Here is a 26,312-nt window from a genome sequence, read left to right as displayed (position 1 = left end):
ATTGAATGAAAATGTTCGTTGTACCATTGTAAATGGTGTGATATGTTCAGTATAGTAAAACGTCTGAACAGGTTAGAATTGACTGTCAGTTTTATACAAGCGAAATATTATTTATTATTAGAAAGTTATTTGACTCATCAAAATCAGTTTGAAAACTTCTCTGTCATCTGTGAAGACCGTTATTCTCAGCGCAAGAGACGTGACGCCACTTCGCTGTGAACTCGTAGCCCGCAGGATCTATGACCAGCTCGTGGCGCCATCTCTAGCAGCGCTAGTGATGTTATGCGCCAAGTGGGAATATCGTGCCAAGTAAGAATTATCGGCGGAAGTGCATGCCAGAGTAAGAATCAAAATGCAAACAACATCCTATACTGAAACGTTGGCAATAGTAGGAGGCGCCACGGATACTTGCGCCAAGTTGGAATAACTTTTTCGACAAGTTTCGACTCAGCGATTTAACAGTTTTTTTCAGTTTTCAACATACAATATGATGTTCTTAGGTTCTACTGCTTGGGCATATTCTAAGAGGCCTTCAAAATACACTCGTGGTCTTACTAATTATGGGCAGTCTTGTTATATGAACAGCGTTATTCAATCGGTTAAGTGTGTAGCAGAACATTTCAAACTGTTCTCTAAAAAGTCCGCAGAAAGCCAGAATTCAATGGAGCTTTTCAATAGATGTCGTAAGTATATATAAAGCCCATTTTGAAGGCTTTAAAGAATGGAAGTGGATATTTTGCCAATAATGCAGCATTATTTTAGTAAATCAAGTGGCTATTCGTACAGACACGTACGAATAATTCCGTAGGCTATTCGTACGCGCCCGTATGAATAATTCCGTAGGCTATTCGTACGCACCCGTACGGATTACTGTGGAATTATTCGTACGGTCAGGCTAGTCAAAACATTCGGCTGACTGTCAGTGAGCTCAGTGGTAACAATGTTCAAATCCAAGAAATTTCACAAAACGGAGGATTTTCTCTCTCATTCAACTGGACTTAAGGAGTCTTTTTGCTAATCCATCTAATTGGTACAGAACTGGAATAATATCGGATATTCAGTTGTTGTCCGCGATTTTTGGCATTCTGTTAAGACATAAATGAGGTATGTACCCCAAATAGTAAGCAAAATATCCCAGAAAAACAGGTCTCATCAATTAATAAATAGACATTAGTGGTATGATGCTGTGCTAGTTATCTACTGGCCCAGGTTCGAGTCTCGCTTGATCCACTCTATTGTTCTCTAACTATATTCTCCACACTTTCCTTGAATGGCGGGCGTTTATCGGCCAATCAGCGACAGTAATTAGCGTACAGATCCTTCACCCAGCACTGGCAGTGGTTGTCTCCACCAGTGATCTCCGTCGCTCTACGATCCTAGTGTAACCAATCCTGTGGTACATCAGACACTAAGATTCTTGGTGAAACAGATCCTAGTTCCGTATGAATAGCCTCCAGAGTAATCCGTACGGGTCCGTACGAGTAGCCACAGCGATATGCTATTTTGCCAATGCCCAATGGCTATGAAATGTAACAATAAAATCGCGCCGGTTAGGGTGAGGTTTAGCCACTTAAGTGTCCGTTATTACCCATAGAGTTTTGGTAAAGGTGAGGCTGTAGTGAAAAATTACGGGTAGTTGTCAGTGAGCCCAGTGGTCTAGTCTAGTGGAAAGACGTTAGGCCAGTAATCTGGTGGTCCGGGTTCGAATCCCACTCTAGTCTATGCTCTTATTTTGTCTAGGCTAACTCTGTTCTCCAAACTTTCCTATGCAGCCGCAATTAGTCATTCAGAACGCGCCATTGGCAAAATAGTGTTAAGAGGAATAATACCGCATTGGCAAAATATTGGCTGCCTTTCTTATTATTAGACTATGTCATTTTTCCAATGACTTGTTTTGATTGCCTAATTGATGCTGCGCAAATGCAAAACTTTGAAAATTCAAGAAAATTTGAACAGATTTAGAGAAAATAGAGCGGGATTCGAACCCGGACCAGTGTATATATCCTCTAAATATAGATATAAAATACGTTCTTGCAATCTGGCTGTAAGTTTTCAATTCATATAGCATTCAACGTATCGTATCTCAACCTTACCCTAACCCTTTCATCTCTCTAAGTGTAAAACGGACCCTTAAACTCACCCTAACTCCCTGGGCCCGGTTTTACATACAGGGATTAAGCCTCTAATTTGGGTTAGTTGCCCAATGCGAATAAAAATTTTTAGGTTAATTTTCGATGCCCATTTCAAAAATGCAAATTAAGATATTTATCATATATCACCTACACATTTTTAGATTTAGGGCCTATTGAAAATCTCATTGGAGAAAGAATTGCAAAGAAAATACGGAACGATCAATTATACAATTTCATTGTACAACCAAAAAATCCTACGATATTTATGAATGAAACCTTGTTCATGTTATAGGACTAATGCATTATGGGCAACTAATTCAGAATTATCTGAGATAATTTGAATTGGTTAATTTTTCGCTAATTTGCGTTAGTGAAACAGATTTAATCATCAAATGATCTATGCCTAATTCGAAGAATTTTTGATTATCACCTTCGAATTCGAAGTTAACTGGCGTTCGTGAAACGACCACCAGTATTCAGACTAACTATAGATACCATATAGCCTATGCTATTATGATATATCTAACTGAAATATTTATCATCATCTATGTATATTATTTTAAGTATCGCTACTTTTCAGCTGCACCAAAATATACGGCCCCGTGACTTGACTTGGATGTCATTTGGGGCAGAGCCCTGTGAATATCAATGCCTGAGGAATAGCCTAATGCATATCGGTTCAATTTTAGTCAAGTTACCTAGGCATATTTTTACCACAATTGCAAAATTGTCACCACTTTGCAAAATTGTAGCTCATGATGAGTTCTATGATTGGATATATAGGCCTAATCATCATCATCAAATTTCGGTGAGGAGCCATAATTTGACTTTATGCTTAGCCCATATAAAGGATGGGTACCGGTATATATGTTATCCTATGTGTATGACAACCTCCCTCTCCTGACTTGACGCGATGGAACTGAGCGCAGGAATACCAGCCAATTAGAGACCGAATGATCATAGTACAAATTTTGATTGCTACATTAGTGTCATTTGTATCATGTCACAAATATTTACCGGTAATTTCAAGTAGTTTCAAACGCAAACCAAACGTCCAGCATTGCAGTTGACTGGACTAAAGATCTAGAAACGAAATTGGTAGAATTACGTAGTGAGCGGCCATCTTTATATGATGTCGCTTACACATTGTATTCAAAACCGAATCAGAAAGATAAAAGTCTTAACGAAACTGCTTTTCAACTGGAAATATATTTCGCAATTCAAAATAATTTAAATCTATCCTCAAAATGCTCATGACCATGTGATCCAGTGCAGTTGCCAGTAATCGGAACCGGACAAAAGCAGGGAAGCAACTGGGAGGATCTCATATCCCGCTAATCAGCCTCAAGCCAGCCTTAAGGGTGGGATAATCGTCTCACAGCCAAGCATTCCTATTGTTCATAGAATTGACACATAACATCTTTGATTTCGAGGTAAAGCAGGATAATTTCACCCTCAGTAGGTATGATATCCTACAAACAAGCAAACAAAATTTAAAACGTAAACTCAGACCATATCTCACCTCCACCTACAATGATATCCATCAATGTAATAACCCTAATTGTTATAATTGCTCACTCTCCTGAACCCTCTAGCTTACTCATATAAACTCTCCTGAAATTATCAAAAATCATCAACTTTCATTTCCTTCCACTTTATTTCTTCATTTCCCTTTCGTTTTTTTTTTCCCTGGGTGCTTGCGACAGCGGCCTAAAGGCTTTGCTTGGCCCACACTGAAAGCTACTGTCCTCTCTCTCTCTTTTATAATTGTGCTTTGTTTAAAAAAATTGTAAATTTTATTGTTTGTTTTCTCTCAACCTGTGTACATAGCCTGTCATGCTTTCTGTGAAATAAATTTGAACTTGAACTTGAACTTGAACCCAGACACTGGAGGATCTGTGTCTAGTTCTGCGAAGTACATCAGCAAATATTAGTCATGTAGTGAATCCTAGTGCCATGAAATGTCTTTTGCCTAGTAAGTATTTACTTTGATCAAAATTTCTCATTATACTGCAATTTTTAGTCCTTTGAAATAAAATATCTCTAATTCATAAACTAGATTAGTTGTGTAATTTGAGAATTAAAGTGTTTTTGACCTAATGTTTATATTTCAATTTCCTTTTCCTGACAGAATAATGGCAAAATGGTTGGTATATTATATAATCTTCCTATTTGTTTTTCATCAATTTTCTTTGCTTCACATTGTCTATGTAAATACTCTACACATATAGGCTTCATCTCAGGGTATTAAGTATTAAGTAATCCACATGATTATGTCTCATTACAATGCAAATGCTTTTTAACCCACTTGGGACTTAAATCCTAGCGGGCCTAATTTGTTCACTTTTCATTCATTGTTTGTAGACAGGCCCCAGTAATTTGTGGAAAATTGAACTGTAATTGATGCTTCAATGGTTTGTTTTGATATTAGGTTAATAGCTACTTTAGATGCATCTGGAGCCAAAAACTGGCCTGATCAAATTCCAGATGGCTGGCTGGGAAATCTTGAATATGCTTCAATGAAGTTCCTTGATATTTTGACAAAAAAAGGTCACTTGTGCCCTGAATTCTGAGACCTGTAGCTTCCTAATGGTAGTGATTATGGTTTGCCATTATAATGTGTTGAAATTCGTGCTGGGTGAGTTTCAAGGTACATAATTCGTTTCTGAGTATGATCACCAGGCGAATAACGGAATAATGTGGTATTTGATTATTTTCAGATTGTCAAGCATTTCGCCAGTAGGCGTGGTGTGCTAGTTGTGTCGTTGCACCAAAAGTCTTTTTTCACCTTATTGCAGCGATTTAGGAAAACATTTTATGTGCCTATCTCAGGAAAAGTGATCAGATGGGCTTATACTAGGAATAGCCTGTATCAAACACTTTTGATATGATATTTAATTATAGTATGATTTCTTGCCAAACCAATGACAGTCACATAGGCGTTATTTTCTTGGAAATTCCATAGGTATCCCCTAATTTTGAGTAGGGTCTTAAATGACTAGAGCCTCATTGCCACTTGCTTCTGTATCTGAAGACTTTGAGGTGACCACAATGACCAGTGCAATATTTCACTCCTATTTCATCTGTTTTCTGTTTTATATATGTTGCTTCGCTTCATGACTTTTATGCTATTCATGTATGTTATACACTACTATGATCAAAATATGTAGGTGATGTCTCGAGGAATGAGACCCTTGCTTATCTGTTCTATAATGAAGAGCTGGATGGTTTGGTGTTCATACACAACCGTGGTGAACTGGAAAAAAATGTGGTTTTGCTTCTTTCTCACTTCTTTCTTCAACTTTCCTTTACTGAACCAAACTGATTTTCACCCCATTTTATCTTAGATATAGGGCTCTACTCAAGACGTCAGTGTGATGCCCATGAGTTCTTCATTCGTTGGATGAGTAAAATTGAAGATGAAAATTCAAGGTAAACAAAATGAATGAAGCAACAAGCGAATGAACGAATGCAATTATGTTTATACTTATCAAAAAATTGAGGCTAGATAGATGATGAATATAATGTGTGTTTATTTTTTCAGTTCTGATTTTAAACAGATTGTTAAGTTTTTCCATGGTTCTCTTCAAACAAAAGGTATTTTAAGTAGCAAAGCTTTTCAAGCAATGATTCATTCATTTTTACTACACTTAATTTTCACATCAGTAAGCCCTGTTTGAATATTTCATGACTTTCTCTTTCAGTCATCTGTAGATCCTGTTCTACTGAATCAACACAAACTGATGGATTCACAAACCTCAGTCTATCACTTGGGGTGTGTAGCTGTGTTTTTGGTCCCTTAAACCGCTGAATATTTCTATATGTTTCCTATAAATAGTTCCTATATGACATTTGAGATTTTCTTTGTATTTCAGAAGGATAAAGGAAAAGGAGTCACAACCCTTGTCTTGTTACTTAATTCATATTTTTGTAGTGAGGAACTGGATGACTATGAGTGTTCCCAGTGAGTTTGTTATGTTTATTTCATGTAGTGATCATAAGTACTGATTCCATATTTATAGGTATTATCTTTTAGCTATGATTTCATTTCCATCGTTTTTCATTGAAGTTGCAAATTAAAGGTTGCAAGGAAATCTACTAAACCTTTGAAGGCTCCTGAATGTTTAGCTATTCAAATTAACAGGTAAATACTTAATCTGTCAATTTGCTTAAACTGCTTTTGTGTAACTGAAAACACATTTTTTGAGGCACCCTGTAGAATGGTATTTTACGCATGGCATACGGTATGAACAGTATCTCTAGAATTGATTGGTGGAGTTATAACTAATAGACTGTCTTGTCCTTTTAAGATTCAGTAAGACATTGGAAAAAAGAAATGATTTTGTGAGATTTGATGAAGTTCTTAGCTTCCACAACGAGGTATGCTCATTTACTGAAGATATTCTAGTTTTTTAGGAATACTGCACATAAATAACACTGTCACATATTTTTCAGAATTTTAAACTTTGCAGTGTTGTGGTTCATCAAGGCTCTTCTTTGGAAGGAGGACATTATATATCTTTTGTTTGCGATATTGATGGTTAATGGTTTGAAACAAATGACAGTAAGGTACTGTAAATCCATTGATCATTTGCAACCAGGAATATTTTATCATTTATTGATTATTCATCAGACACCTGGCAGCTATGTCTTGAACATGAGTCAGATAACTAAGGCGAATCACCATTCTGACGCAGCACCTAATTCTTTAATCTGGTTCATGCCCATTCTGTCACATTATATAACAAAAACCAATGCAAAATGTGCAATTACAGGCAAAAGTGACTCAAAAGTTTTATTATCATAAAATAATCGCTGCGGACAAACCCTTTGGAACCACACAAGCATACATCCTGTATATTTTTGTCATAATATCAAATGAGGACAGAGAAGTTAGTTCCGTTCATTTGCACAATATAACGTAACTTAATCTTTATTTTAGGTATTGAGAGCCAATAAGGATTTAATTTTGATCTTGATTGACTTCAAGATGTAGCACATCTTTTTATTGTCAACATTTACATGACTGAGCCAAAAATTTCACTGAAATTATGCATCAGAAAGCTAGGAGTTGGTATAAAATGTCAAAGGTTCTTGATTGTTGAAATTGTATATTAAAACCGCCCTAATGATATCATTTAATCTACATGTCTATGTGAATGAACCACCCTTGAAGAATGTTGTGTTTGGATCTGCAGAGGTCTTCACCACTCATGGCGCATATTAGCCCTTTATTCATTCTCACATGTGCTTCACCTTACAATCTCCCCCCCCCCCCCACATAGCTTATATGTGACTTATTATGGTTGTACTTCCAGTCAAGACCAATACAAAATACGTAACTGCATTATATTACATTGCAAGATATGTTATTTCTTTTTTACCTGAAACAAAACCACTTAAACTCTGAATCAAAGGATTTAATTTTATAATTTCTTTTTGCCTTCATTATTGTATGAAATTCAAACCAGTATACCGTTACTGAATATGATACATTGAAGATATCAATAATTCTTAATTGAAAACTATTCACTCCATAGATTCAAAAACTAACTCTCTTCTTATTTTATAGCAACTATCATGTTATGGAATGTTTGAATGTAAGTTGTAAATGGCTCATTCATCCTGGATGTGTCGGTCTGGAAGAAAAAGATTGTCATTTGATTAGAACATACACATGTCCCATACATATCGTCGAAACAAAGCTCAGTGCTTATAATCAGGTAAAATCATATATACGTACTACTACAAACTGTCCATCATTTATAGCATCAACCTATAATTGTCAAATTGATCCTGCCAGTAGTTATTCTACAGAAATGTCTAATTTGGTCTCTTTGCTTTTGTTTCTTCTAGGTCAAGGAAGAGGTCAGATTGTCCATTACTTCTGCGTGTATTATCTGTTTTTCCAAAAGTAGCTCGAGGTTATTAATCTTAAGTTCATGGTTAACATTACATTTTGTAAATTCAGTTTCTTTGATGCTTACATGTTATGTATTTATTCATTAAATTTAGAATGTCTGATAGCATTGTATGTATGATTTGTTCGCAAAAGCTGAATAAACTCATTGATGATGAAAACGATGTAGACGATTCAAGAATGATTCCTTTGTCATATTTGTATCGCAGCAATGGGAAAGTGAGTATATATGTCTTGAGCCCTCAGATGGCTAATCTATAGCCAACTTCAGTATAGCATAGATCTTCTATTCCTACTTTCTATTATTGAATATTAGTTTAGATCATTAAACATATCGGTTTCAACTAGTCAGCAGACGGTGTTGCTGTAGTCTTTCATAGATTTTGATCCCATTGAGCAGTGGCATGGTGTCCCGTTAATATGTCTATAGGACTTTCAAATGTACACCACTCCAACTCTCTATTATACTTTCAGGTTCTCCTTGAGCTCAGATATAATATTGAGAAGATATTCAGTCTACCAAGCATGTAAGAACAAAGTTTCATGACAGGAGATTCTGAAAATTTGATCGATTTGGCTAATTTTTGAAAAAAAGCATCAGCTCATGTACATCTAGGGATTTAATACAGATCTGAATCTTGACCATAGTAGCGACCCATATTATGGATGAATTAATAATCAACATCCATAATTTCTATGAATTTCTGATCTAAAGCTTAAGGCAGAAAATGGAGGTGCCAAGTTCATGTAATCATCATCTGATGGACTCTAGAGAAATTCATATCATTATGACATCCCATTTGTGCCATAATTTTAGTTTCTCTTGATATTTGCAATTGTTTAACGATAAAGATAATTGCTCTATGCATTCAGCTTGCAGGAGGAAAATATTTTGTCTGATAATGCGTATGGTGCTGGTGTTGTCGAAAATAATGTCAGCTGTGTCGTTCAACTGATTGCTGAGTCACTTTTTGTAAAATTTACAGTACATCCAATGTAAGTTTACTCAAATCACATAAATATTTGAACACTCTCACAGATTATTTTGGTAAAGCAATGTTTCGTACTACTGAAAGAGCATGTTGCACTCGGTATTCAAGTTCAAATATTAAAACATCATTGAATAAAACATTATATCTCACGGTTTGTTTGTACAACCCTCCAATAATTTAACCTTCAAAATACAGTTGGGTCAACAGTACAAATATTTGCTTTAAAGCCGTTAAACTATCATTTTCAGAATGGTGTATTCTTACTCACAAATGGAAGTTCCATTCATGGCACCAATTCATTTAGTATCCAAAATTCTTCAAAAGAGATTAAGGTAGGTATTTCATTGCATTTGTAAATGATTGTATTAAAATTTCAATTCCTGAATCCCTGTATGACTGGTATACCAGTTCAATGTATTTAAATTTTTGTCTTCACTCAAATGTGTTTGTTAGGTACAGATCTAGGATTCAAATTTATACATATATGGATAGATAGATATGAAGTTTTTTCTTATTTGATTTCTCTCATCTTTCAGTTCTTCATCAGTACGTGCAAGAATAAGGATACACATAATTAGATCCCTGGTGGCAAGATATTTTGGTATCGGTGATAACCAAGCTCATGAAGTCTGTGCTGCGACGTTAGGAAAAAATACAGCTGAGCGGTACAACAGATTGGCAAATTTTAAGATTGAAAATTACAATATAAGGCCACTTAAAAGTTGATTTGTAGATTCTCAGCTATTCTGCTGACATACGTCGTTAAGTGTTATCCAATATCGTTGACGGAATGTCAAAGTCGAAGAGCCTCTGTGAATGGTTGTAATATTTTGTCGATAGAAATTACGTCCGCATCAGGATATTTCCTTTTTAGCCCACTTGAGACTTAAGTCCCACCAGATTATTGTGCTCACTGTTCATCCGTTGTCTATCTTCGCATTCATCCATCCGTCCATATAGGGAATATGGCATTGCTGAACTTAGCACTTACACACTTTTGAAGTTTTGAAGGGAGATTTTGAAAACGCTTTAATCAATTATCTTGATATTTTTTATTACATTTGTATCGCTCAAGGGCTCATCAGAATTGGACTGACCTGAGATGGTCCTCCTGTGGCCTAAATTCATGTACATGTACATATATATATTATTAGTAGTTTAAACAGATTACTTATAGGGATTCATAAATGTATTACCAATGGACTGATGTCTACTTGTATGTATGTATGACACATTTTTAAGGCATGGAGGACGGCCATTAGACGAATACTTGATTTACCGCTGCGCACCCATTCTCGATTACTACGAACATCCAAAGTATCAAAAAACTCTTTCAATATTATTTTGAATACTTGCAGTTATTTAGCTGAGTCAGGTAGTGGGTCAGTATGCTATATATTAGTGCAATATTAATTTTTATCTTGCATTACTAAACCAAGATAGATGGTCTCACATGCCTTCTTCCATGCCTCCTGTTCAGACTAATGACGTCCAACAAGCTGTAGCTACTGGTATACGATTTCATCAATTAATTCTCGAAAACCGATGTGCATGAGAGAAATATTGTACAGAAGATAATCGAAGATTGTATTAATTAGCGTTTTTTTTTTATATATGTTTTTGATACGCTGTATTAGTTTTCATTCCTTAATAATGCTTTAAGTGGAAAACCGATAATTCTGTTTTTTTTATAATAAATTGTATCGTTTTGATATTTGAACTGTTTAGCTTTGTGGAACTTATATTGAACTCTTTTGCTAAGTTTACCTCGTCAGTTATTCGTGCATTACAGTGGAACCTCGTTATAGCAAACTCGAAAACAACGACTCATCGGATATAACAAATATAGAATTTTGTCCCAAGTAAGAAAGATAACTATTAATTTCATACTGGATATAACGAAACGAACTATCGGTAATAACGAACATATTTTCTGGTCCCATGAACCTCGCTGTTACGAAGTTCCACTGTATTATAGAATAAACTTAGTAGACGTTTTGATTGGATTTTTTGTTTCAGTATTTAGGGTCCCCTAACTTATGTCATTGCCTTCATCTGCCGTCTGGAAATTTACTCTGGAACTTAATTCACATGCTACAGGGATGTAGCCATGCATAATTTAAAGCGAATCCCACAGAAATAACGAAAACGTCCAAAACAAGGTCCTAAAAATGTTTCCTTGAGCTAGTCTTTTACTCAAGTGAGCAAGTTTCTGTGTGGTTCTATGGTTAAACCGATCCTTTTGTATTCGTGTGAAATATGGGGATATGAAAACCTGAAAATCAAACCAACTTTTAACCACAAATAACTAGAACTTATCTTTTTAAATTTATTTTGACAAACCCAACTATCCATAATCATGAACACGCTTTTTTATATAAATGACAAAAAACACCCGGTACGTTAAGTTATTAAAATATAAAACAAGATTAGTTAAGTCCGCTGCACACGGCATAACAAGACACATCAAAAACGTTTTTCACGAGGAAAAAACTTTTTTTCGGTGCCTTGTGCAGCGGACTTTACTATATGTATAAAGTTTTAAGATGCAATGTGGTAAACCACTAAAACTTCAAACGCGAAATAAGCCTGCATTTATTCACTCACAAAAATGGTGTCAGTCATCGCTGTCTTGAATATGAACTATTTAATTTTCAGCCTATTTACCATGTTGACCGATAAATATCCAGACTTTTGATCCTACGGTTTGCAAAAATTCCCTCAGAACTGCAAACTGCTGAAAATGTTTGTCGTGAATCTCATTGACATGAAGGTTACTTTCCTCCAGCCATGAACCTACTTTGCGTGCCTCTGTACCGAACCAAATATCAGGGTAGTTCATTTATATCAAGAATAAGCAAGCAAATTACATATCAAATTTCATAGATTATATTATAAACCAACCTGGGTTTTTTTAACAAACCGTCTGTGGCTGGTGATTCTAGCTGTGAAAACTACTTGACTATAGGTCATGCAGGCGCAATGAAAAATGAAAGTTTGGGAATTAAATCCTCGAATTATGTTGGGAAAAGTCTACATCTTCCCCCAAAAATGACTGTCATGTGTCTTGATTTGGAATGTTCTTAATTTTTGCCATATCATTCACCTTGTGGAGGCATATTTTTGACCCAAACAAATGTGTAGATAACTATTGGTCCAGCACCTTAAACTTTCCTTTAACATTTAAAAATTTAGAAAAATTGTGCTTGCCATATAAAATTCACCAAATTGATGCAGCCAATGTACTTTATGACGAGTATCGAAACGCTGTATCATTTTGATCTGATGTTTCTAATGAATGTTAGGACCAATTGAACGCCTAAACTTGCGGTTTTTAAATAATCTAATTTAGAATGCCGCAATATCTATTGATTCTTTATCAACGCGCAATGGATCCTATCTTAATCAATCCAATTGCGCTCCTTAAAGACAGGCTTACTAGCTGGGCCTGAATATTTAAATTTCCTCTATCTAGCTTATGTAACTGTTATTGAACAATCCTTCAAACATGGATAAAGCCTTATGTAAAATCTTAATCATTGCAATTAGTGTAAAAAGTCTTACTCTTCAAAGGTCTATATTATCACTCAACTTATTTCATGAAATATTAATAAAAGAAATCATAGTCGAACAAGGTTCTTAATTTTTCAATGTGGGTTTTCCTAGTCAGTAACCTGATCCGGGCCTAATCATTACACCGACACACACTTATACTACAGAATATATAGCCCACATTCGATAATGACAATGGTTTTCTATGATATGGGTGCTTCTTTCAGGACCCCATAGCGATCTGACTTCAAATTTGAATTTTGTTTTAGTTGTGATTTTGTTATGGATTTATCGATCATTCAACTCTAGCCAAAGTGATGTGATATGTATTAATTGGCATAGGCAGGGTTGGTATGTTTGCCTCAGTTTAACACATACATGTATTTTGAATTCAATAGGGAGTACACTATAGCGTAGTTAGTCCCATGAATTACTATATATGATCATTATCAATTTCAAAAATTATAATTTTGCGTGTATCTTTATTTATAAAGGTACATATCTCCCTGTTCATTCTTGTCACAAACTGAAGATAGTGTACGTTTTATTTGAGTGAGCATCGACTTGATAGTGTTTGTTGATGTTTTTGCAACAATTTGATTCTGAGCAGCTGAGCACTAGAGTAGGCCTATTGTCTCGGTCGTGCCAGAAAATTTGAAAAAAAAATACAAGCGCTCAGATAATCTGCAGCAGATACGTTTTTTCGGTGATCCAACTGTTCCCCAGGCCTAGTTGCAGTAACACATGCCAGTATATAAACTTACCACACGATTGAATATGATATAATAGGAAGTCTGAAAAATGATTGGTTCGGCGTTAAGGTTCGGCGCATATTCGCTCGAAAACGCGTAACCATAGAAGTTCAATCAAATTATTCTGTTAGTAGAGAGAAAAATATGATTATCTCCTATTCTTGATTGTCATATCGTCCGCATACAAAGCCGTCACTTCAAGAAATAGAAATATTGCAACTCCGATAACGAGGAAGGCCTATATAATTTTGAAATGAAATCGCCGTTTCCCAAAAGAAATCAAAGTCAAACTGAAAGCAGTTGAATTTAGGAGCCATCTCATTTTACATGAAGAATACCGAATCTGGGAGGATGATTGTAGGCCTACGAACCGCATTGTTAGAAATCACCTTATGATATCCAATCAATTTTTGAAAATTGCTTTAGGTGACGAACAAAATTTCCCTAATATTAAACATTTCATGAAAAAACTTTATACAAGACCAAGACAAATCATTAGTTGGTGGCGTAGGGGAAATTGAAACTTCCAAAAATTCAGCTCATCAAAATACCATGACAAAAAAAATCAAGTTGCGAGCGCGAATGTTTAACATTTATACGGAATTTTGAATTATGAATGAAGCATTTGGGGATGTTAGGCCTAATTCTGTTCGTAAATCCTAACAGCGCATTTCTACAGCGTAACGATTTATTTTACCAGAAAGTAAGCGGTTGGCTATAAGTCACAATTTATCATCAAAACATGGAATTATAAAATATTCCTAATTTTTGATGGGTCCCGCAACTATATATATGATGTCTTGATATTTTGGGAAAAAGAAGATGCGCATAATCGAAAAGCAGGCGGTAGCCATATCAGAACTCAAAAGACAACTTGTTTATTTTCATATTAAGATTGCTTTTTCTTTTTTAAGCAAGGAATTAGTCTTTCTCTAAAGCTTATTTTTTCAGAAAAAAAGTATATAGTTGCGGCTTGCCTAATCTGGGCAGGCTAATATTCTGATATCATCTAAAATTCTAGCAAAGAAACGGATATGATATCAGATGATATCTATGAATTCATTTTCTATACAATTCTATAGAAGAAATGGGAAGAAGGGGGAGAAGAAAAGAAAGAGGAAAGAGGAGAGATTTTAGCGGGCTACCGGCGCGAAGCGCCGGTAGCCCGCTAAAATCATCGTTTCGCCAAAGCAATTTTAAATTTAGAGTAGTGCGCATATATTCTCAGATGGCACGATTCCTATTCGGCACGCAACAGTGACGCTAACTTCGCTGTGAACTCGTAGCCCGCTGGATATATGACCAGCTCGTGGCGCCCTCTCTAGCAGCCTCGTGACGCTCACTTCGCTGTGAACTCGTAGCCCGCTGGATATATGACCAGCTCGTAGCGCCCTCTCTAGCAGCGCTCGTGACGCTCACTTCGCTGTGAACTCGTAGCCCGCAGGATCTATGACCAGCTCGTGGCGCCATCTCTAGCAGCCTCGTGACGTTCACTTCGCTGTGAACTCGTAACCCGCTGGTTCTATGACCACCTCGTGGCGCCCTCTCAATTTTTCGGAATTTTTACTGAACTGATTTCCAATAAAAGATCCAGATTGTCTGGCTACCTGTGGCCCTGAAGATGCTGTTTCCAATTGTAATTGATACCCTAAGGTGTACTTAATTGATTCATCATTGATTGGTTGAAATATCAGGGTCTTCTGGCTGTATATGGCCCTGAAGATTCTGTATGAGTTAGATTTAGTTAATACCGCGCGTAGATATTGATAAAGACATATCGCATGCATGGTCGAATTTCATATCAAAATCGTAGAAAAGGCCCGTTGTATCAGCAGTACATCAGCAGTAAACCCTGTATAGATTTGATGCTTATACCCCAAAACAACTCGGTGTACTCGGTGGTTTACTGTTGTAAAAAATTTCATATCGAAATCTTGGAAAAGACCCGAATATCTTAACGTTAATTACAGAAATTCCACAATTCGAATTTTATATGATTATTATTTTGCAGCCACGAATATCTTAAAATGTCTACAGCATACACGGATTGGAGTGTTTTTTTCGACTACTATCTTTAACGCTATTTATGATACAAGGGGTGCGTAATGTAATTTGAAGCTGCTTTCGATAATAACGTTAAATCGGGGATATTTATTTACAAGGCCTCATTAGATAGCGCCATCGCAGGTCTATCCAAGGTGAAAACTGCAACTTACGTATCTGGTTGCCAATTAAATTTTGTTAACATACAGCAATCGGGAGCGTTCTCAATTACACAATTTTGAAATATCGAATTTCGCCAGCGGACTGAACACATACGTTCGTTACGATGATCTATCGATTTGATTTTTCATCATAAATATTTTAGAATAAATATGTACCGCATAAAATCACAGTCACACCTTTGGTAAAAGAATGAGTACAAGTTTCTTATTTTCTCGCGTAATTTTTTTTTTTGTTAGAAAAATGTTTGCTGAATGTTTAGTAGCGAGAGCTCCGAATAATGATGGCTCGTAGTTACTAAAATCGATATCGTTATTTTTCTACGGGAGGCATATTTGTTCAAACGACATCTTTACGTATCTGGTTAGGGTATGTACGGAATCTATCATCAGAACCTAAGGCTAAACAAAAAATAAAATTTATAAACAGTTCATTTCTATAGCGGCCGGGTCTGTTATGGTAAAATTGATCACGATTTTAAAAAAAGTAATGTATTTGTTAGATAGGCGGCCGGCCGGGTCAACATTTAAGCTCAGCAGAGCGGAGAAACAAGGTATCAATTTTTTTTTAGCCTAAATTGCACTTTTTCAACGGAATTCAAATCTAGATCTTACAGTGCAAATCGTGGAAGTATGTAAACTACAGATGGACGGATTCCATATTCAGGAAAAAAGAAATAAAAATTAGTAGGTCCGAGAAACTTTTTTCACATTGGGTCTTGATAATGTAGGGAAATAAATGTAGGAAACATTAACTATCAATTTTTCACGAGCCCGTTTTTTATTTCGGGTCGGCGGTTGAATCGGTGGTCATTTCACTGAATTTCTACAGCGGATTTTCGCACAGAAATATTCACGAACTTCTCGTCCCAACAGAAGATATATGTAGAAATTCACGACATAGTTAAACATTTGAAACTGAAAGAAAATGTCGTAGACAAAATCTTTCAGCGCCAGTGAGATTGGTAGATACGTGGTTATAGTGGTTGGAAATATGAATATTGCAAATGCTAGTGAAACTGTTACGAGCATTATTGTCGTACGTTTCGCTTTTTTAGTTTTCTGATCGGACGAAACCATTTTCGAACCCCTGAATAACTGAATTATTATAACAGAATTTGATGCAATGATGAGAGCAAACGGGAGAATATTGAAATGGACGGCAGTCATGGCAAAATGTGTTAATTGGTCAGAAAGGTCGTGGTAACATTCAAAATATCTATCGGTAAAATGCATCCGCAAAACAGGACCGAGATACAGAACCAGCGCATTCACTACAGTCATTAACAATATAACAAATCTAGCGAATCTCGGTGTACATATCAAACGAGATGTGAACGGGAAGAGAACAACTGCCGCGCGTTCTAGAGATATCGCTACTATAAACCACGCACTATTGCAGAATACAAGCGCCATTACAAATTCATATATTTGACAACCGATCAGTGAATTCATCACGAATATCGGACCACCTTTAACGTGAAAGAGAACAAACTGTAAAACAGGCATCAGTGTATAAGTGATGCAAATCATGAAATCACTGATAGACAAAACGATCAGATAGTTAGCGTAAGATAAACCGCGGAATCTGCGACTTATCATTATCAGGAAAGTAGCCGAATTTCCAAGCGTTCCAAACATGAACACGACAGGCAGTACGACCAGTGTCACAGTAAGGTAGACTCCAGACTTGTTCACCACCGACATGAGAACCATGTGACTGATATAAGCTCGACCAATCATCACCTGAGTAGAATTCATGATTCATGAGGTTTGAATGAGAGCGCGCTGACTGTTTGAAAGTGTACTGACTGTCCTAGAGTGTGCTGACTGTCCCACTGAGAGTCTACGTCTGACCGACTCAGAGTCTACTGTCTATCTGAGAGTGTACTATCTGTCTGAGAGTGTACTGTCTGACTGACTGAGAGTCTACTGTCTGAGGGTACATCGACTGTTCGAGAGTGAGAGTGCTCGGTCTATCTGTCTGCTGACTGAGAGTGCTCTGGAACTGAACGTATCTTCCCGCATTTTAGAAAATTGATTTAACTCGTACATTAAGAAAGAAAGTATTCAAGTCATTGCGCTTAGATTCAATATGAATATGACTACGAAAATCAGTTAAAAGATTTTATCAAAGATTTCTCTGACCCTCATCGGCGCGTGAGACGTGACGCTCACCTAGCTGTGTCTGTTATCAATTTTAAAAAAAGAACGCTAAAAGAAACTTTATAAATAGAAGAGAAGGGCGTAGGATTCCAAAATGACTTTCCATAACTATAAAAACCACCTACTAGGTAAGGTAGCTAAAAAGGTTTACTATGATGTGCAACAGTTTGAAAATATGCGCTATGACCCTAAAACAACCTGAGGATTAATAAATACCTTACTTAATAAACGTTAAAAAATAGAATTTCCTCGTAAGTTTAAACATAAAGATCAACTATCTACAGATTAAAAGAATTTAAAAACAAGAATTTATTTATTCAATCTAAAATATATATAAGACACGACGTTTCGATCTCACCCTAGTAGAGATCATCGTCAGGTGTCAACTGACAATTCGTTCCTGACGACAAATTCCAAAGTTCGGACGACTGCAATCAATACGGATTAGAGTTACATGTGTTTACACGGTGTAAACTGGTAGAAACTAGGGGAGATCAAATATTAAGCTTATACAATTTAAACATAATTCGCTGATGGACTGTTTTGAATTACACGCTTGAGTCGCGAGACGCCGCGGAGGGCTTCGCGTTGACGGAATCGATGCGAGAAAAATGTAATTAATCCGTCGTTCGCTCGTAGTAACCTACGCGAGCATCGCGTTCATTTCGACGTCAATGCGTGCGAACTTCAGTGGGTTTCGACGACGTGACAACGCCGTAATTATGAGTTGTAAAATGCGTGGATAATGTCGCGAATAAAAACGACGACAAACGCTGACGATAACAGATTATGAAAACCGAATCGATCCGTCGAGCAGCGAACATCGCTTTTAGATCGAACCTAGGTTAAGAGCTTTATTGAGATTAGGGATTATTCGTAGAGTAGCCGTGTTAACCAGGTTTAAAATAAGTGACGAGACGAGTAGTGCTGTATAGGTTAACTATTTATTTAACATACGAGCTTTCGCTTCTATAATGAATAGAAGTTTCATCAGGTGAATGAGTGAAGTCAATAGAAAAACAACAGTATTTAAAAAAAGTAACAGTATTTTTCCATTGACTTTACTCATTCACCTGCTGAAGCTGCTACTAAGTAGACTCGTGCGTCAAATAAATAGTTAACCTATACAGCACTACTCGTCTCGTTACTGAGATTAGGGAATATTCGACTAGGGAAGTCTGATTACACTTCCCTGATGATTCGACGCATCGCAAGACGAGACAGGACGCGGAACTATTAGCAGTGCCACCGGAAGACGGGGAAACTAAGACCGCGAGATACCCGCGCAACGGACAGACATTATGACGGGTAGTTGTGGACCAATAACCTCCGTCGCAACCACGTCAACCACTGTCAGAGCAATGAATAATAGTGGATTGTAGATTATTGCGCTGCTTTTCTAATCAGATCGGTATTTCACAACAATATGAGCAATTAAGTTTAGCAAACACAAGTTCTTTGGGAATTTGTGGTTCTCCCAGACCGGTATTACATGTGCTCACAATACGACTTTGGGCAGGTTAAATTGGTGGTCAATTTCTAAGGATCTCATTCACCCAAAAGCCGAACTTTTGCTAGATACTTCGGAAACGGATCTCGGTGCGTTTGATTGAATCGAACTATTTGCCGTTAGCTCACAGAACTCGGCTCTACCGGCTACATGGCTGCGTCCGGCTATCTATACTGGCTATATGTAACAGTCTTGTGGACAGTACTTGTCGGTCACTCAAAAACGCGTAAGTTTTGATCCGAATTTTTTTAGCCTAAATAACTTGTTTTTTAAGTTCAATTCAAACTTAGATTGTACGAATCATTTTCGAATTCTGGTCGCAAACACGCGCGCGTGAACAGATGAACAGAACTAGTCGCGGTTAGAGATTAAAAGTCAACTAAAGCCAAAAATCTAAATGGCGTTCAAATATAGACGATTATAAGGTACATTTATACATATCGGTATATGTTCACATTTCACTGTAAGGTTGCCGGGTATAACATCAAGAATTTGACACTAATGAATTTAGTAGAAAGACTAATTAGACTAAAAAATTAATAAATGAATAGAATTATTGCTCGCTTTTTTTTTAAACTCGGAAAGACTAGTGTGGGTTTTAACCTAATTTGAATGAGGAGAGATTCTTACCTACAACAGAGCCGTCGGAAGGAAAATTTCAGTGGGGCGGATATTGTTTATATCGATGAGCTGATTAAGTATTTGATTGCGGCGCAGCTGTATTTCAAAAGGGTCCTCCCCCAAATTCTGTTCGATTTTCCCGAGCTCCGAGATTGATTCCGAGTGAATCCGACTATGAAAATCATGATATTCATTACGAGAGGAAGGAACACGAAAACAAACATTTCTAGTTCAGCACAAAAGGACAGTAGTGGGACGGCTGTGGCCGCCCCTGTCGCCCCCGTTCCGACGGCCCTGAAAAGAATAGAATTATAGCTCGCTTTTTTTTTTAACTCGGCAAGACTAGCCAGGGTTTATACCTAATTTGAAGGATCTCGAAAACGTTTTTTTTCCGAAACCACGTTTTCCGTAAACGCGTCAGAGCCGTACATAGCGGAGGCATGGGCAGTTGCGCATCGGAAAAGTCCCCTTTTTGGGCAAATATTACTGTTTTATCCAATAGAACTGCCATTTTTAGGTTTCACAGGTACGGCGGGGCCCTGCATGTTTCTGTCCCCAAGTCTCCCTATTTTTGGTTTATGTAGTAGCAATCAATCTTTCATATTCTAGTTTTCCTGTTCAATCCAGGGTTCTAATTGCGGCACTTGTTGCCCGAACGCCGACTGCGTATACTTGAATTCGAACATGACTCTTGAACATACGCCGAACCTGGAAATGGTTTTGTTAATTAAATGTTTTATAAAGCGCCTGTTCACCGTGCGAAAAATTGATATTTTGTCATCCGAATATTTAGATATTAATTGAAAAGGCAAATGTCTCGGTTAATCAAGAAGGGCTCCCGTGTCAACCCGGGGTCCAATTTCAATATTGATTCTGATTATTTGCATTAGTTACACAAACCGCGCCCGTCACTGATTACAATCCCCCCTTCCCCCCATTTCCCGATAGCACGAGGACTCACTTATACAAATTGGGGAATAGCAACATAGTACCTAACAAATAAGCATCCGTTCGCGCACTGAGGGAAATGATTAACATAAAAAACATTACAATCAAAATGAATATCAACGGAAAATGCCACAAAATTTTGCAACATATTTCGTTACATAGAAAATGCTTATTTTAATGGTAGGAAAAAAGTACCATCAGGAATAATTAACTAAATTCACGTAAAACTACAATAGTAATCAATTATCTCATATCTTTCTATCTGATGTCTAACCGTTCCATACACCCAACCCGCGAGGATCTGTGGTCCTCCACGAGAACATTTTGAGAATATTTTACAGTTTCTAGTTGCAATTCTCAAGCAATAAATGAAGTCCTGATGCAAAAGTGCTTTCTAGAAAATGTCCCGCATTGAGATGTAGTTCCAGTAAAGATACAATAAAGATGAACATTTTATGATATACGGACCTGCCGGACCACATACCGGACACGGAATTGCCAGAGGAAATTTTTGGATATCGAAAATTTGAAAAAGGGCATTTTCACCTCCTGAGTTTCGCACGAACCCGCGTGGTCAACTTTCATATACCCCGGGCACATTTTCTCTAAATATTAACGTAGATCCATTCTCGATGCATTAACGGTGCATTTACACGATGCATTAATGTTACACGTGTTTATCAAATACCGCAGTCTCCGATAGATAGCCCGAATTGTTATTCAGATTATTCGTGCGCTAAGAAGATATTTCAATAACAAATTAAGCCGCTGGCCCGGCGTGTCACGTAAAGAAGAGATTAAGCTTGCCGATATTTTTCAATAAATTGAGGCCCTAAATGTCGTTCGTTCGAGTGCTTTTGAATTTTTATTGAGATGCGATATCCGACGTCGATAGCGATGTTGGTAATATTCATCGAAACCGCATTCACGAAGAAGCACCGACCGCGCCGTGTGGTTCTATAAAAAACGGCAGATTTAGAACCTACCAAACTATTCGCTTAATAGTTTCGTGTTGTTTGCGATAGAAATCAAAGCTTTTTGGATTACTAGAAAATACTAGAGCTCTTATATACGATAAGTCTTTTCACATTTTCTAGGCGCTATTTTTCGGGTACCCGCCGGGTCCGAATCGTTGAATTTTTTGTCCCTATTTTTCCCTGTTTGATTTTCCTATTTCGTTCATATCCCTGGATTGGATTAAGATAAAAAAAACAAAGTAGAAATATCGATGAACTCAGCTGATAATTAACTTTTTTTTATGATATTACTCATTCATAAATCTAATGTTTGTTTTTTCCGAAAATCAGTTGCAGAAAATGGCTACTTATTGCGAATGGACGCGACTTGTGCGACTAGATACGTGTCTGTTAGCGCAAGAGAAGCGACACCTTGCGTCGATAAGTGTAACGAGGAGGCCAAATGCGTACAATTCAGCTTCTACAGTGGCCATTGCTATCTGAAAAGTTCCGGTTGCGCCACGGCATCGGTTGTCAAAGGTTCTATTTTGTATACTAAAATAGGTATGATTCGGCGAAACTATGACGATCACTTTAACGATCGCCTTCAATTACAGCTATAGGTTTTTGATCTTAAAATAGGGATTGACCCTGTTGTTTATTCGGTTGGTAAACTTCGTTTGACTTTTTTTGATTGAGCGTCCCTTACAAACCCACCAAACCTGCCGGGAGCGAAACAGGGGGTCGGTATAATTGTATATTTTTTTATATAAACTCCCTCATTTCATTCCCCCAGCAGAGTTCATTTCACCCCCCCCCCCTCCTATAGGTCAGCAGTCCAAAGGCAGTTAGCTCAAAAATAGCAAAATGCTAAGCGGTTGGGTTCTACTTCACTCATCATACGTATTCACCCCTCCTATCTTGTCATTCACCCTCCTAAGCCCATTCCGTTCGCTACAATAAATTCTTAATCTCTAATCAACTAGTGGTCAATATTCTGGAAATTCGCATTCAGACGTTTTGGATATTATTGGTTTCTGAGCATTTGCTTCCTTTATATCATTGTTATCGATGGCGTTTACATTTTCTGAGTTTTTTAGGTACTCCGGGTGGTTTTGTTTACAGCAGCGGACTAGAATGCGCCGACTTCATCACCAAGAAACTGGTGAATGTAATTACACTGAGCCCGTTAGAGTGCCAGGAAACGGCTCTAACGAAGGATTGGAACGGTTACGCCGTGTGGGCGGAAGGCCTGATATCGAAATGTGCTCAAACTACTGGTTATACCCCGTCTAACAATACAGAATCTTGTAACAGCGTTAGAACCGTCCATGTTCTGACTAAAGTGGGTAAGTATCGGTATGGGGAAGGTTTTTCGATATTCAGCAAGACCTTGATATCCATTATTTGAATTTGAATTGAGTGATATCTATATGAAAGAGTGAGTATGTAATAGTCTCAAGAGTATAGGCTTTAATAAGAGTGGTTCTCAGTCAGTGCTACTACGTGTCCGAGTTTCGACCCAGGTTTAGTCGACATTCGACTTCTTTCTGAACGGCTTCAGGTGAGTTAGATGGTTTTTTTAGAAGACATGCAGAAAAGTCGTGTTTGCTCGGCCGGTTAAGCCCGGCGCACACCTTAACGATTATCGCACGATCGCACACGATCAAAATCGCACCATTCCCGCACACTCGGTGACTTCACGAGAGTTGGATTCAGTCACGTGACTGAGAAAAGCCTTAAGTCCGAAAATGGCTTCTGACAATTTTCGAAGAGCATTGAGGAGAGAATCCCACAATGATAATAAAAAGTCCGAAAATGAAACTTCGAGATAGTAGTTTATTTCAACGTTTCGACTATATCCTAATAGTCATCTTCAGGAATGAAGATGAATCATTCCTGAAGATGACTATTAGGATATAGTCGAAACGTTGAAATAAACTACTGTCTCGAAGTTTCATTTTCGGACTTTTTATTATCATTGTGGGATTCTCTGCTCATCGCGTCAACACGGATATAGTGTTCTACCAATCGTGCGAAGAGCATTATTTATGTTTCTTGCTGGCGTAAAATTCTTATTAAGAAGGTAATTACGCTGGTATCCGAACGACCAACTAGCACACTGAGCATGGTTACATCGCGATTATCTCGAGTCTCAAGTACCGGACCAGATAAAACATAACCTAACCTAGAGTCTACAGCTACAGGACCGTTACCTGATGCACGTCGAACAATGCTATCTAAAACTATATCATAATAGTAGTCTGAGCCTACGAGAAGAGAAACATTCAACGGATCGTCTGTAACGTGACGTAAGTTGCGTAAATAATCATAAGAAGCCACGTCAATGCTCGTCTGGATAGGTGCCGCGATTTCACGAACAACTAAAGCCTCAATATCGAATAAAGATTCATCCTTACAACGCAGTTTGAATTTAACTACATCCAAAATTCTAATACCAGACGACTGAGACCCAAAACAATAAAGTCTAATGGACTCTTTCCGAAATGGCACCAACTCCAGAGCATTGACAAGTGACTGCTTAAATGAAAGTCCTCTGTGACCCGTCGTCCAGCATAATACCACAATCAGCACAACTATCATTAGAATGATTTACCATTTGAGAACGCCACAATTCGACGTCTGCCATTATAATTTCACGCAGCTGATACTCACGACGCATGCTTCCTAGAGAATATGACGGCTTCGGGAGATCTTGGAGTAATCATTTGTCAAATGATTACTCCAAGGTGAGATCAAGAATAGCTTTAGTGTACGCACTTATCACTTCCCATGCCACTTCCCATAGCGAGATTGTAAAATTTCTAACAGCCTCTTTGTATCCCGTGTCCGTCAAAGGAATGCCGGAAACCCACTCTAGCGCCTCCCCAGATAACTGACACTTCAAGTAATTGATCTTATATACGTTGGATAACGTTTTCGATGAATAAGTCCCAAAATCCTTGCCACTCCAAAATCACCCCCGAAAATTTCGGCAAAACTATTTTAGGCAGGTGAACTTTGGCTTGCGCCTGTGGGTTGGGTTTAGGCAATTCACGAGAAACATCTTCAATTTGGCGCCTCATTTTCTTGACTTCTGCACTATTTCGACTTATATCGGACTTGGGCCTACCCAAGTCCGTTATAAGTCGAAAATAGTGCCAGTATGTTTACTGTAAAACTGTAATGTCGGCCTGTCTACCATTCCGTAAAGAGGATGACCGAATTACCGCCATAAACATGCGCCAGCTGCACTATTTCGACTTATATCGGACTTGGGCCCTATACGCCACGCAGAAAGTTCAGTCTCCGACGGCTCAAAAAATCTAACAAACTCATCGTCGTCTAGACCGTCGGCAATGCCTGAGTTTAACTGAGCAATGAGATCAAGGCGGGATTCTAGCTCTTCTAAATTGTCGTTGGCGGACGCAAAGTCCTGGGCAGCGATAAATGTTCGAATACTATCAAAATTTACCTTTGCAAGGCCTCTATGAGCATTACGGCTCCGCTGTCGCTTATTCATTGCTGTCTTTTCGTGTTCCTGGATCCGGCACGAGGGACCAAAAATGTCGTGGAATTCTACAATTCGGTTCTTCCCAGGAAATCCATACTATAAACGGTCCGCTATGTTACATAGAATTTATTAACTGACGAAAACCACCCGTACGTGCACCCCCACGTGACGCGTGTACGATAGAACGATAAAGCGTTATAATAAACGGACTGTGTCAAATAGAAATTGACACGCACGTATAATATTCCGCCGTATAGGCATACATCTCACAACAGGCCTTGGAGTTATCATTTGACAAATGATTACTCCAAGTACTCCAAGAACAGACGAATACTTCAACAGGAAACCCGAAAGTCGAGAAGATTTGCAGTGGGAACCGCAGTAGACAGATATGGAAGGCTTCCGACGATTGTTGCAGATATCTGCCGACCCGTATGCCCCGCAGCTGGAGACGATTGCACCTCAAATATGAAGACAGGAAACCATTACGGGGTCATCTATATTAGCCAAAATTACCGCCTGCTTCACCCTGAATGGCAGAAAACCAATCAGGTGGATGGGAGAGTATAGAACTTGTTACAGTAAAAAGGGCACTTTTTACCTAGGAAAGGGGCACTTTCCTATTGAAAAAGTACACATCTAAAATATGATGAAATGCCTGGGTACCGGAATAAATAAATCATTTCAGAATGGATTGCTTTTCATTTTTTCATTGCTTCCCAAACTTTTTGACACCGACTTTGAAGGACGCTTTCAAAATGTTAGGGGGTTCGTTCGCTACCCCCGAGCCCCCACTCGGCACGGGCCTGCTTAAGAGTCAAAACTCGTTCATTTGTCCCTCGATGTTGACGCATGGACCTGAGCTTCTCTACAACAACAACCGACTTCTCAAATAATTCAACAACTCGTTCGGAAAATCGCTTATTTTCTAAAATAAAATTGTGTAAATCAATTTTTCTTTTTATTTTCAATAAAAACTTCTTTAAACACGGACATTTTCAATAACAAGAGAAATTAACGAAAATGA

General features: G+C 37.7%; 3 long non-coding RNA genes across 3 annotated transcripts; all 3 read left to right on the top strand.

Moving 5' to 3' along the window:
• Positions 1–6,055: 6,055 nt before the first annotated feature.
• On the top strand, positions 6,056–6,692 carry LOC141909474 (uncharacterized). The gene is made up of 4 exons (XR_012619740.1): positions 6,056–6,096; positions 6,202–6,276; positions 6,443–6,512; positions 6,588–6,692. It is a non-coding gene; the product is annotated as an uncharacterized LOC141909474 (long non-coding RNA).
• A 946-nt stretch (positions 6,693–7,638) lies between these two features.
• On the top strand, positions 7,639–8,269 carry LOC141910224 (uncharacterized). Its single transcript, XR_012619873.1, has 3 exons — positions 7,639–7,855; positions 7,989–8,056; positions 8,148–8,269. It is a non-coding gene; the product is annotated as an uncharacterized LOC141910224 (long non-coding RNA).
• Positions 8,270–8,549: 280 nt separating this feature from the next.
• On the top strand, positions 8,550–10,422 carry LOC141910116 (uncharacterized). Its single transcript, XR_012619836.1, has 4 exons — positions 8,550–8,579; positions 8,926–9,048; positions 9,293–9,376; positions 9,581–10,422. It is a non-coding gene; the product is annotated as an uncharacterized LOC141910116 (long non-coding RNA).
• The last annotated feature ends 15,890 nt before the right edge of the window (positions 10,423–26,312 follow it).

This window comes from Tubulanus polymorphus, chromosome 8, assembly GCF_964204645.1.
Source record: "Tubulanus polymorphus chromosome 8, tnTubPoly1.2, whole genome shotgun sequence".
NCBI lineage: Eukaryota > Metazoa > Nemertea > Palaeonemertea > Tubulaniformes > Tubulanidae > Tubulanus > Tubulanus polymorphus.
The sequence above is the reverse complement of the archived record's forward strand: the minus strand, read 5'-3'. Positions and strand labels throughout refer to the sequence as shown.